Genomic DNA, 13,630 nt, shown 5'->3' on the forward strand with positions numbered 1-13,630 from the left:
GATTCTCCTATTCTGGGGTGCACGCATACAACTGAAGATGTAGCAAAACATCTATTCCAAACATTTTAGTTAAGATGAAGTTAAATATGAAGCTTTTGATTAACCTCCATAGCTGCTAAAGTCCTGTCTGTAGTATTTTTTATCAACTTAACATTTCACAGAACCACAGAATGGTAGGGGTTGGAAGGGGCCTTTGGAGATCATCTAGTCCAACCCTGCCAAAGCAGGTTCACCTACAGCAGGTTGCAAAGGAATGCATCTGGGCGGGTTTTGAATATCTCTAGGGGAGATTCCACAATCTCTCTGGGCAGCCTGTTCCAGTGCTCTGTCACCCTCAAAGTAAAGAAGTTCTGTTTCAACAGAAAAACTAATGAATTGGATCTCATACTATTTATTTTAATACATTCCTCATTTAAACTCATTTCTCTCAGAAATAATGAATACAATGTGGAATATAGCACTGGAGGTACCTAAAGTGGAGTCAGTAAGGACACTTGAACCAGAGAAAGCTTCTATAGCAGAGCACTTGTTTTCTTCTCCTTAAAACTTCTGAATGGAGTGTCTCCAGTATAATATGGATATAATAATATAACAAGAGGGCATTGCAATCAAACACATGACAAGATCCAGCAGCTGGAAGTTGACACTCCACAAAACTCAGGCTCGAGAAACACATTTTATCTGTAGAGAACATGGCTGACCTTATTGTTTCAATGGCTAAGTATCTAAGCTCAAGTTTGTTTTCTTTTTAATTCGGGATGCATATTTGTTAGAAAAAATTTGCTCTGTGTCTGGTCTCAGCTGTCAGGCTTATGGCTGGAATTTCTTCTAGGAAGTCTTATAGTTTGTATTATTCAGAGATCTGCTTAAATTATTGTAGTGGACTTTTCTCTCCTTAAAGTATGTGGAAACTGGAATTTTTTTCTTGACTGTTAACATGTTCTCAATTTGGTTCTGTAATTTTCTGTCCAGAAGTGTGGTAATTCTAAGCAAATAATTTCTTTAGCATCCAAATTTCTATACTTACCAATTAACATAGCAGATCATATTTATGACTGTTCCTCTTTTTGCTTGTTTCAGAGATTAAACATTTTAAATGTGTAAATTCTCACATATTAAGGCATGGGAATAGTGGGGGTCCATCTTTCACTCTGTTTTTCAGAACTCCATTACAAGTAACAGAAGTTGAATGTGCTTTTAAAAAGTATTTGTGTCAAGACCAAATATATAAATTTCAGATGATAGTGTAGTTTACTAGAACTGCAGTAAAAGATATTTCCTTTTTGCATTCTTTTCCTCTTTTTCAGGTTAGCACCTGACTGTTTCTATCTGTTTCTGATAGCCTACATCTTCAAGATGCTGACCTTATTGCAAGAAATGTAAGTTCGAAACAGGACGGTATCTTAATGGTCCTTGATATAAATGTTGAACTGGAATACAAACCAAACACACACACACACACAAAAAAAGCAAAACAAAACAAAAAGAATCTTTAGAACATTCTAATAAATTATATTGAAATGTCATGGTAGAAAAGATAACGAAGTAATTTTGGTCTCTACCTTTCTGTCATATTTGAGATTGTGGTGTTTTGGTTCTTTTTTCTCGTTTCCCCCTCCATTGACTGAAAAACAACATGTCATTCCATTTCAATATTGCAAAATGTTTGCATTTCAAAATCCATAATGGGAATCTGACACTTTCTCTAACGCAAAGGAGTGATTCTGACTGCAGAAAAGCTAACAGCCTTGTAATTAGGGCATTCACTTGAAAACTGAGAAAGCCAGATTCAGGTCTCTATTGTATCAGCTGGATCAGGGACTTCAATCCAGGTCAGTGCCCTAAATAGCAGACTCTGTTGCTTTGCAGTATAATTCTCTTTTTCTTCCCAAAAATGTGTGTCTCTCCTATTTCAGGGGGAATGGGGGTGGTGGGGGTAGTGGCAGAGAACCTGTCTAGATCCAAGATGACCTTTAAGGGGGAGGTTTCATTGCAGCTGTTACGAGTCTGCAGAAAAGCCTCAGCTTTAACTACAGTGTTTTACAATTTAAAAACCCACAAAAAACATTTCTTGTAGTAGCTTCTCTTCTCAAAGGAAGCTTTCTGCAGTGTCTTCTGGTTTAACGATTGTGTGGAGGTATAACCCAAAAAATGGTGTGATGTTAGAATAACAGATTTTGGTATAAAGCACAGTGAGTCCATGTATACTACTTTTTTTTTTTTTGTTCAAGTGTGGTTTTTTGCATGAGTAAAAACCAATTCTGTGTAAAGATGTAGTAATGCAAAATACATAAAGTAGGTCTCCTGTTCCTTATTCTATAAATCCGTGTTTAAACATCTAGATTTAAAAGTAGTACACCAGACAAACACAACTTTACCTGTAAAGTTCTCCCCGTTCTCCCCCACAAATGTGCAAACAAGTCATCTGCTGAAATATTTGACGATTTCCAAATCAACTGCTATAGTAAAAACAGCCTGTAAGTAGCTTGATTGGCAACCCTTTTTCCTGCTTCCCAGGAAACGGCTCTTTAGCACCCTTTAAATATGAGCCCTGCAGAGTCATAGCTTTTAGTTTAGAAGAAATATGCTGAGCAGTAGTCAATTTTCAGACCAAATGAGATATAAAGGTCATGAAGAATGAAAAAATCTCAAGCTGCTTTTATCTAAATAAAGATCTGAATCGAGTACAATCAAACGACACAGTTGGCAGTAGAGGTGCATTAAAATATTTCACCAGGAATTACTTTGGCAAATATTCATTTTAACTACGGATGGCCTAATTACACTTATTTTGGCTTAATCACACCAGAAAACTTTTGGAAAGTTACATTTCTCTATTTAACTGGAATTGCATCCTGCAAGATTACCTCAACCTGACAGTGGCATCATTTCACGTATGAGCAGAGATGAGGCTGTTCCCTGATGACATTTTTCAGGGAAGCTTTAAGGATTATGGTTTTTTTTATGCGTGGCCGTCCTTACTGCTGGCTTAAAGAGGTAGGTTGTGTAACTATTCCTAGGCCAAAAGGCCACAAAGGTGTGCAAAAGGGATTATAGCTCCCATGTGATTTCAAACACTTCTTATTTTTTCATTTGTGGGGTAAAGAGATCCAATACTTGAGAGTGCTTGGCGTAATCGGGTTTATTCTTGAACTCCCTGAAATCAAATGTGGTTTTGCTGGGGAGATTGACTTCATAATGCTAAAACACATCCACAGATTCTGTGGACATGAAAGGAGGATTGATCCTCGTGTGAATGAGTTTTGGGATCTAGAGGTGCCTTCTGCTACAGAATCTTTTTTAAAACACACCCATGTACTAAAATATAGAAAATAAACATTAGTTTATTTTATCACCAACTCAAGCTTTACTTTAAAAGAGAAAATTAATTATCTAGAACTAATAGCAGATTTGGGGGGGGGGTTCTTCCAGTTGAAATGATTTACCAGTCAAGTAATGGTAAAAACCTCTTTGCTTTGATTCCTGTAGCTGGTGTTTCAAATAAGATTTGGAGTTGATTAATTTTGGTAGAAACTTTGAACTATTCTTTACTCAGAGACAGTGGCTGAGATGTTCAAAATATTCAGAAAACATATTTCATTTTCTACATTATTTACCACCAGTAAAAGAACAGCCAAAGCAATTACCTTACCTGTATTATGGCGTAGAGAGATAACTGACAGAACTTTCTAAATTTCAGGCAGTGCTCTTAAACAGGCTACTAAAAAATTTTGAGCACCAAATCAGTTTGCAACCTGCCCAACACAGCTTTTTTATGATTCAGAAAAAGAAAAAACCTTGCTTGCTGGTAAGAATGGAATAAATCCGACCCATTGTTCCTAAAATACATCTCCTGGATAAAGGAATAGAAATATTTTTTTTTTTACAGTAGATTTATAAACATAATTGCATGTAAATAATAAATATCAACCATAAGCCAGAATTGTAGCACATGGTGCAAAAGCAAAAATATATAAATTAAGTTTTTTTGTGTTAGGCTTAAGAATAAAAAAATCTAGAACATGATACAGAAATATTTGCTGTGCTCAGTACTTACAATAAAAAAAAAATAATCATCAGATCTCTACAATCCTATGCTTATAAAATGTGATATCCTTTCACGAAATTAAAATTACATGAAATCAAGACATATACTGTCACACATATATAATTTTAGGTGGGCCATATTTATTCCTAGGAGAGAGCATGTGTAAGGAGTCTGATGTGTGTGGGATGTATCAACCCAACTTTATTTGTGTTTCACAGATGGTTCTACAATAAAACCAAATGATTACTTTTACCATTTGGGCAGAATGTCTCTCTCAGGGTGTACACATAAATCTGAATGTTCCTAAATGTGTTGGACTTTGTGCACACATGCTCTCAAATTTTCTTCTATCACTGTCCTGACAATGCTTCGAGATTTAAGCAGGTACAGAGACTAATGCAACAGCAACCTTGACCAGACCAAATGCCACTGAGGCAATAAACTGAAGTAATGCAAGCAAGTAATATCTATTGTAAGAATAGAAACCAAAACAAATATGAGCAGAGGAGGGTACTTGGCCTGGCCGTGATGGTAGCACACTTGCAGCTGGTCAAATCTGACAACTGAAGCAGAGAGCCTTGCCTTAGCGTATTTATTTATTTCTGTTTAGTAACAACTCCAAGCTTCCTTTTTTCCAAATAACTCCAAGTTCTTGTATCCTGCTCCCTAAAAAGCAATTATTTTGAAGGCATGCTTGAGCAGGGGGGTTGGACTAGATGATGTCAAAACAATTTTGTGATCCTGTGATTCTGTGGGATACTCTGACCAAGATGTGATACTTACGTCCTGCTCTGTTGGAGAATTGCTGCCATGCAGATCTCCTCTGCAATTAGGCTCCTCAGCAGATCTTTGAAACATCCACCTTCTAAATGTATGCAAATCACTTGAACCAATCACCCTGTTGCTTCAGCAAGTTCTAACATTTGCAGGAGGATCCAATTACTTAAAAAAAGAAAACAGTGCTAAAGACCCTGATGAGGGGAAAGCCTCCTCTCCTTGTGAGGAGCATGCACAGAGAACAGAACACTGTGATGTGTTCTTCGTGAACTCTGAACCAGCTGGAACACTTATTTTTGCATGGTGATTTCATTCATAGGTGCAGCATGTAATCATGCCTGCAGGTCACAGAGGTGTGCATCACTGTGGACAAGTTTAAATCTAATGTGACAGGGTAAAACAGCCTTCCAAGCACAGTGGGAAATAAGTGCTTTTTGGATCCCTGCCTATTTCCGTGTCCAAAAGCAACAGTAACTCTCGAAGCAGCAGAAGTTCAGTAAAACAGCAAGACTGTCGACTGTTTCTATCATCTAAAGGCAGATGTGTTCAGTGGAGAATGAAATCTCAAGGCTATGAATTTTTAAAAGTCTCTCCTTTTTGCCCACATCAACCTTCTCTTCTCTGTTAAAAAGTTTATCTTCACTCACTTGCTGATCTTTCATAAGACCTTGAACTGAGGAATATGATTATTTAGTGCAATTTGAGAGCAGTATTGGGTGCGGTAACACCAGACATTGTCCATATACTTTTGGTGCTACTCTCCTTCAGCAGTATTGCCGGACTTCCTATAGAATAGGGAAGGAGGTCAGGTCCAGCTATGAAAGCAGAATTTTTGGAAGAAGTTATAATGTTTTAATGTCATAGAGAGTGTTTGAATGGGTTTAAGCAACCGTGTGAATCCTTGACATCTCTCTGAGAGTAAAGTACTCCTAGATTGAAAGGGTTTGATTGTTTCCTATCATTACTCAGCTTTATGTCTGTTGTCCTGGATCCCCACAATTGCCTGAAACTCAGCAAGGAAGGGCAGATAACAACACTATTGAGATGCAGTCAGTGCCTGCCAGCTGTTCAATTAGCTTTTCTAAAGCACACCGTTTCCAAATTATTTCCCCCTTATTTTCATCATAGATCTAATATTTTCTATTTCATGCCCTGTTTTCAGCAATATCCTCTATTTCCTTTTGCAGCTAACTCCAGTGATCCAATCAATCCCACAGCTTCCTTGAGGACAGCCTTTCCATTTCCCATTCTGGAGAGAAACCAAGGTTTGAGGCCCCTGTCCTTTTGCCACCAGTCCCCCAGCTGCATTAGCGTCTCTCACGCAGTGTCCCAGACTCCCAGATTCCCCAGTTTCTCTTTCCTCCACTCTTCTCCAAGCACAGCCACCCATCATCCCCAGCCCATACACTTCACTCCCCCATTATCCACATACCTCTTGACTCTTCCTTGCCTCCCAGGCTGCCTGAGACTCTGCTTCCCTCCTGGTTTTCCTACAGCTTCTCCAAGACATCACCACAGGACAGAAAGGATCAATTTTCAAGTATGATCTGCCAGCAGCTCCCCACACTATGTCTGGTCTCTTACTGCTTTTCTTGGAAGGCATGCCTGGTTTCCCACACAAAGCACTAGTCTCAAGGAAGCCTCCAGCAGCCAGCAAGTCTTCCTCTACTTCTGCCTTATAAGACAAACAATAGACAGGCCTCTTCAGCTAGAAAGGCTTTCTTTTTTTTTTCTTTTTCTTTTTTTTTTTTCCTACTGTGGCTCAATTCATAGATCACCTATTTCAGCCTCATTGACTGGATGTGATTCAGAAGTCACATACTGAACAAGCCAGATTTTAAACATAGTTTATATTTAGAGTGAAAGATGCACTCTACAGAAATCTCCTACCCTTAAGTGAAATAAGTTTCCTGGAGGAGAATCTAAGGGAAATAAAAGCTAGTTTATGTTGTTAAGATTCAAGGATAGCTATGACTTAAGTTGTTTTTCACTCTTAAAGGGAAAGAAGGACCATCACTGATGGTGGACCACACTGAGGAGAAAAAGGCAAACAAATTTTTAATAAAGCTCTTAATGAATGCAATTTAGTACCAAAACCATGAAATAGTACTTGATGAATCAGAAAAATAGTATTATATTTCCTGAAAATGAAGATAAGCAATCAAGCTTCTGTGAAAGGTGAGGATTTAGCAAAAACTGTTACTGAGCTGTGCCACTTTAATGGAGCTGAACACCTGGATCTTCATATATACATTTCAGGTCTCTGTTTTTATGACAGTGTGTAAGGAGTAAAGAGAGATAAAGAAGAGGCAGAGTAACAAGCTAAGGCAGAAAAATGTCTGTTCTCCCCCATTCCCATCAAATTGTCTTGCCTATAGTTTTTAATAGATACTTTCACTGCTCTTTAAAAATAACTCCATGGTCTGACCTGGCTGTGCAAGTCATGGCTGAACACTGTCCTGTTCCTGCTGTGCTGCATCAGGATCCATGGAAGAAATATGTATCCTAGTGAGGGACAGAGGGATGCTTTGAAGATGCTGATTCAGCCCTGGGGGCATAAGGACAATGCAAAAGTGATAGGTAGCAGTTAATAAAAAACTTAGCTAAGCTACTTTTTTTAACGCTTGAGTTTATAGTCACAAGGGGACGCTTGGCAGGCCTACCCTTCTTATGTCAGAACAAACACAAATAGATATAAATATTCAACGTATAAAGAGTGTTGCAGGGAAAAAGTAGGTATATTCCCCCTGCAAACTTAAAATCCATAACTACTTTATGGCAAGCACATTTTAAATTTAATGAACAGAACTGAAGGATGATGTACGGTGCAATTAAAGGGGCCTAGAAATGCTATACAAGTAATGGATGCCATACAGAAGGATTTAAAGTTTTTCTAGAAGGTAAGTAAAGAGGAAGGACAGAAGAAAAACGTTAAATATTTCAGGTAGGTCAGCATGCTGCTCCTTGGTGTATTGACCTTATTCAGTCAAGGGGTGCCCTGGGAAAGAAGCCGTAGTTTCAGTTCCCTACTACACCTTTCCTGCAACCATGAGCTTGACCTTTGTACTGACAGTAAAGGAAAAAAGAAAACCTCTGAAAAGCCTCCCCTTTCCTGCAAACCTTGTTGAATAAGATTGATTGCCAGCTAAAATTTGCAATTTAGTCCAAGAACACTCTGATGAACATGTGACGAGCTTCCCCCCCCAACCCCCTCTGCAAGGTAAAGGGTGTAGTTTCACATAGACTATAAATAATAAATATGAAATAAATAAACAAGGCAATTCTTTAAAGAGGTTGATGCAAAACAGTTAGGAATTCCTCATCCACCATTTTTGTGCAGCCATCAGTTTTATTCTGCATTTTGCGTATGTCCTTTCACCCTCTAACCACGTTTTCATTCCTTACAATTAGACAAGTGCCATTTAACCTGAACCAAGGTCTGGATTGTGGTTTGAATGTTTGGATGACTTGAGGCTGACTTGTTCTTGCTGGTTCTTGCTCTCAAGTGGGACTGCAGCTGGACCTGTGGGATGTGTGAAGGATCAAACTAAAAAGTTAAGATTCTCCCACCTTCTCTGAGGGTGAAGTCTATGGGCTGCTCTCACAACACCTTCACTATGCAGCATGGTCAGAGCCCAAACTTTTGGACCAAACGTGCTAGGAACAGGAGCAAAATAACACCAAAACCAAATAAATACATGTCAATACCAGCAATATGCAAGCATTTCTATTCGGTTTACAAAAAAAAAAAAGGGATGGGAGAAAAGGAAAGGGGACAAAAAATCAGTTGTGCTGCTCTCCTCTACCAGTTCTCGGACAGAAAGCAGTATGCCTGCTGAGGTTTTAACCTACCATCCCCAAAACTTCAGGCCTTGATGGGCTACAGCAAGAGCAGGGAGCTCCTACAGCTCTCTGCTGACTGGCAAAATTGTTCAGGGGCCTCTTCAGCTGTGGAAAAAGAAGAGGGTGTGTTTTCAGCCAGATGTGGGGCTGGGAGAGGTGCAAAGCAATCTGGAGGGCACAAAATGATTGATGTGGGGCTGGGAAACATATAATTAATTGATGTTGCTATACTAAGAATGCATAATAAATTGCTGTAGGTCTGGAGGGACACAGATTAATTAATTGGGGCTTAGGGAGAAACTGGTGCTCTTAGTACCACTGGGCAATATTTTATGCAAATATGTGTAATGTTATGCAAATTAAAAATCTACTGGGGTTTTTGTGCCATAAGATATTGGCAGAGATGTGCCTGCATTGTAAAACAAATTCCCTCCGTAGCTACAGCCTGAGTAGAATTGGGTGAAGAAGGTAAAAATTACATATTTTGAAATATTATACTGTTTGTAAAATTCCATATTAAAAATACTTTTTACTCAGATGCATACAAAGGCATCTCATTTTCCACATACGGTTTTATAAATGTGTATTGGGCTAAATAACTAACTGAAAAAATACAGTAATGAAACTTTCCAAATTATTTGAAGACCTCTGTGTGGCTGAGCTCTCATCTAGCAAGATGTGCTGCTTGGGAAGAGAAATTACAGGATGCCCATGAGGGGAACAGCATTTCAGGGTAATGTGAGACGGCTGTAATTGCTATACTCTGATATAAGAGAAAGAGAAAGAATCCTGGCTGCAACTACTAAAATAAGGATCTGAAATATGAGGGCAGTAAAACCCTAATCTTTTCTGACCTAGTGTCGGTCCAGACACACAATAAAGAACCATCAGGGATTAATCATTTGAGAAAGGAATTCGAGAAGAGTTATTGTATTCTCTTCTAAATTTTGCAAGACTTCTCTGAAGAGAAAACATTCGGGAATGTGGTGGATGTGTGATCATCATTTGACGTACTGCAGTAATTTAAAGTAGAACATAGCTACAGAAGAAGAATGAGATCACTAATGGAAGTTTCAAGAAGCAGATATTCCAGCAAGAACAGTGCACTTTGTCCAAACGAGAAACGAGTTTGATTGTAGCCCTTTGCACCGGGGTTAATTTCATCCTAAGAAAAAAACACTTAAGACATTAAGATGGTATTAAGCTAATGGCACTATTATGTTGTCTGCCTTTTTTTTTCCTAAGGACAAATAACTTTATGGCTATGATGGTCAGAAAATTGGGTGCAAATATGTCTCTGCTTGTCTGGAATGAAAAAATAGGCTGTAATAAAAGGGAAGTTATGGGCCTGATAAGGAAATATTTTGCTTTTGTAGTGCAGAAACCTAAACCGAGATTGATCTTATTCACAGCTTTTTAATTTTCTCACAGGTTAGTGCCAGTCTCATTAATATGTACTTAAATGTAAAAAAGACCTTGTAAGAAATATAAAAAAAAATGACATTTTGTATTGTAGAGAACTCAGTTCTCTAAATGCCATTCACCCCCTCATTTATTTAATTGTAAATGTCATTGGAAAAAAGCTACTTATTTATGTAGGCTAAATTAAGCCAAGCTTGTCATTAGGTGGATGTTGCTAATCTGATTTCCAAAGGTGCTGATACAACAAGACCATTTGTGTAATTTCTATAGATTTGTTATTAATATCAGCCATAAATCATTAGGGACCTTAATAAAATTAAGAGCCTTTATTTTTGTCTTGATTTATTCTACTTATCCAAAGAGACTGTAGAATGTTTGTCTTTGGAGGTTTCCATGACTGGTCCAGACAAAAAATTCCAGTCCGGTTTGGTATAACAGACCACAGAACTTCCTTACATTAATTCTGGGGTGAAGTAAGACATATCCTTTACAATAACATCCAACGCTTAATTCAGAAATTTTGATTGAAACTTTTGGTAAACTGTTCTTAATGGCCTCACTGTTAAAAATGTGCTCTATTTTGAGGTTTCCTTTTTCTCACTTCAGCTTCCAGCCTTCAGATTTTGTTGCACCTTTCTCTCCTATGCTGAAGAGTTGATCATCAACGTGTTAGATGTTACACTTAGAGCAGTCACACTTTTATTCTGACTCCTTATTTTGGTATTTGCTTTCTATTTTGATATCAATGTCCTGTTTTCTTCATCATTTATGAGCCCAAGCATCTTGCACAATCTAAAGAATTTATCAGTGATTTTTGTTGTCTTTCTGATTGGGTGAAAGAAGAATTAAAAAACTGATTCTACCATGAACTGCACAAAAGACATACTCCTGCTCTATGATTACATCTGATTTATCGGTCTTTTGAGACTAGTTTTCAATCCATTTGGAGAGCACTATACAAATGTCATAAGAGAGTTTCTTAATAAAATTTTCACTTGGAACGAATCAAGTGCCTTGCAGAAGTATGTTACATCAGTTCAACCTTACTATATAGTGTTAAAAGATAAAAAAGCATACATGTTTAATGTCTCGAGCCCTATCTTCAGTAAAGTCATGCTGACATTAGTAACATTATCCCCATGTTCATTCTTGATCAGTCAAGCCCTATGCCAGCAATTCTGTTGTTTTTTCCTGCAATTTAAAACAATTATGACAGGACTGGTGTTACATAGCCTGGATCTTTCACCATTTTAAATTATTTACATAATGTTCATTTTTTTCTAGTGGGTGTGCTCACAGGGACCACCCTTGGCAAACAGGCTGGGATAACACCAGCTGACAAGACAGGAGTGAGCATAAGGAAGCGGTTGAGTGGGATGTCCAAACTGTCCAAGGTGGTATTTGCACAAAATTGATCTAGGTAAAGAGGAAGGCAACTATTGGCCAGACTAAACCCTAACTGGGGAATAACCAGGAGAATTCTGCGGGAAAAAAAAAAAGAAAAAAGTCAACTAACAGGAATGCAAGTGAAACACAAAGATTTGTAGTGGGTGGGAGAAGAGGGGAGCAGAGCAGGGGGAGAATGGGGTGACATTTCCAGTTGTAGCCCCATGGCCCAGGGGCTCTGCCTGGGTCTGGCAGCATGGCCTCACCATGGGCACCCCCAGCTGCTGCCTCCAGCTCTCACATGGCCAGCATGGGGGCACCCAGGGACCGGCACCCTGGGGCTGCAGGATCACCTCCTGGGGGCTGCCACCCACCCTGGAGAAAGTGTGGGTCAGACAGGGCACACATCTCCCACAGCAGGGGCGTGCTCTGTTGGGATTTAAGATCTTGCAAGCATTTTATTAAAATTTTGCAAATGTCTAGCATTAAGGTTCATCTTCTGTTATCATTATGGGTCATGACTTCCAATTCACTTTATGTCATCAATGAATCAATGAACAGCTTCAATCCTAATTTGGTTTGAAATGTGTGTGAACTGAGCAATTTCCTCCTGTGAAAATTCTACCCTTCTGAAATTCTTACTTCGGTTCAAGAATTAGTGAAGTTAACCCCCCAAACATTAGCAACTGAGAACCTCCCTGGAGAGCATCCTTGCTAGTTCTTTAGAAGCTTCAGAATGAAAATTAATTTTCAGGATTTAAAGATAACTTTTTTTATAGTTCTGAAAGGAATTTTGGAATGGAAACCATGTCGTCATCATTCTGTGATTGGAATGCATCTGTCAATTTCCAAATACAGGAGGAAAAACCCTGAGAGAATTATTTTGAAAGCAAAACACCCCCCCTCCCCCATTTCTTCCCAACAACGCATTGATACCCTTCTTTCAATTTTTTGTTTCTTATACTTAAAATACTCATAAATCTAATTTAATTTAGTCTGTCTACATATTCTATTGTTTCAGCTACCCACAGCTTTCTTGGATTGTGAGCTTTTTATGGTTTGTTTTTAAGCAGAATAGCTTCTTTTCATGATTATATCTGTTTTAGCAACAATTAAAATAGTTTAATCATTCCTGATCAGATTTATATTTGCCCATTTCAGCTCTTTCTCCAAATTGAGCTTGCTCATGTCTATTTACAAGGTTTAGAAAATTGACCTTTATAAGCAGCAAGTATACTAAGTACAAGCAACTTGTGACCATTTGTACCTAAGCAACCACTGTATTTTTGTTCCATAATTGGTTCTTCTCTATCTATTAATACTGATTTCTTTTGCAACAGGTTCTGGAGTCAGGAAATTGCATTTTGTTATAGATAGACATTTGGCTTGAGTTCAAATTGAGCATGAGAAGACTCAGTGAAGTATCTATTTTCTGTCCTTTTACACAGATTTGGTACCCTTCTCTTTTTCATATCACTTTATCTACTTTATTTAAAAAAATAAAAATCCAAGTTAAATTTCTAGATTTTTGAAAGTCACTAAGACATTCTTTTACTAAGATGCCAAGTTCATAATGGTATGTAGTCTGAAGGAAACTTTAATGAATTGAATAAACTGGGATCTGAATGCCATACAATGGAACTTGCTGTATTATTTTTCCTTGCTGGTCTCATTCTAGATATATTAGGACGGGTGCCAAGCAATCATTAGTAAGCACTTTTCATGTCTTTGTATTTCAGAAAATGCTGACTTGACGAGAGGTTAGGTGACTAGCCTTCATTTCTGTAGACATAAAGAAATCATCTGCCAAAATGAGTACAAAATATGATAGCCATAATTTCTTTGAGATTTTCATTGTCTCAGCTCATGAATTTTATACCTTCTTATAAATTCTAAGAACAATTTAACATTTTCTGCTAGTGTCACCAAGCCAGAGGATTCCTGTGCATACCAATGAACTTTTACTGGAATAAATATATTGTGTACAGTGGTGATGCAGTTCACTGTCAGAGTATCTCACTACAGATATACTGCATACCATCAAAATTTAAAGCAGATGGCTTGGAGTACTACTGGTAATCTTACATAGTCAGAAAAAAAAAAAGAAAAAAAGAAAAATATTACATTCCCTGTGAGTTACTATCTCCTTTCACA

The sequence above is a fragment of the Charadrius vociferus genome, unplaced genomic scaffold (assembly GCF_000708025.1).
Source record: "Charadrius vociferus isolate BGI_N301 unplaced genomic scaffold, ASM70802v2 scaffold15, whole genome shotgun sequence".
Lineage (NCBI taxonomy): Eukaryota > Metazoa > Chordata > Aves > Charadriiformes > Charadriidae > Charadrius > Charadrius vociferus.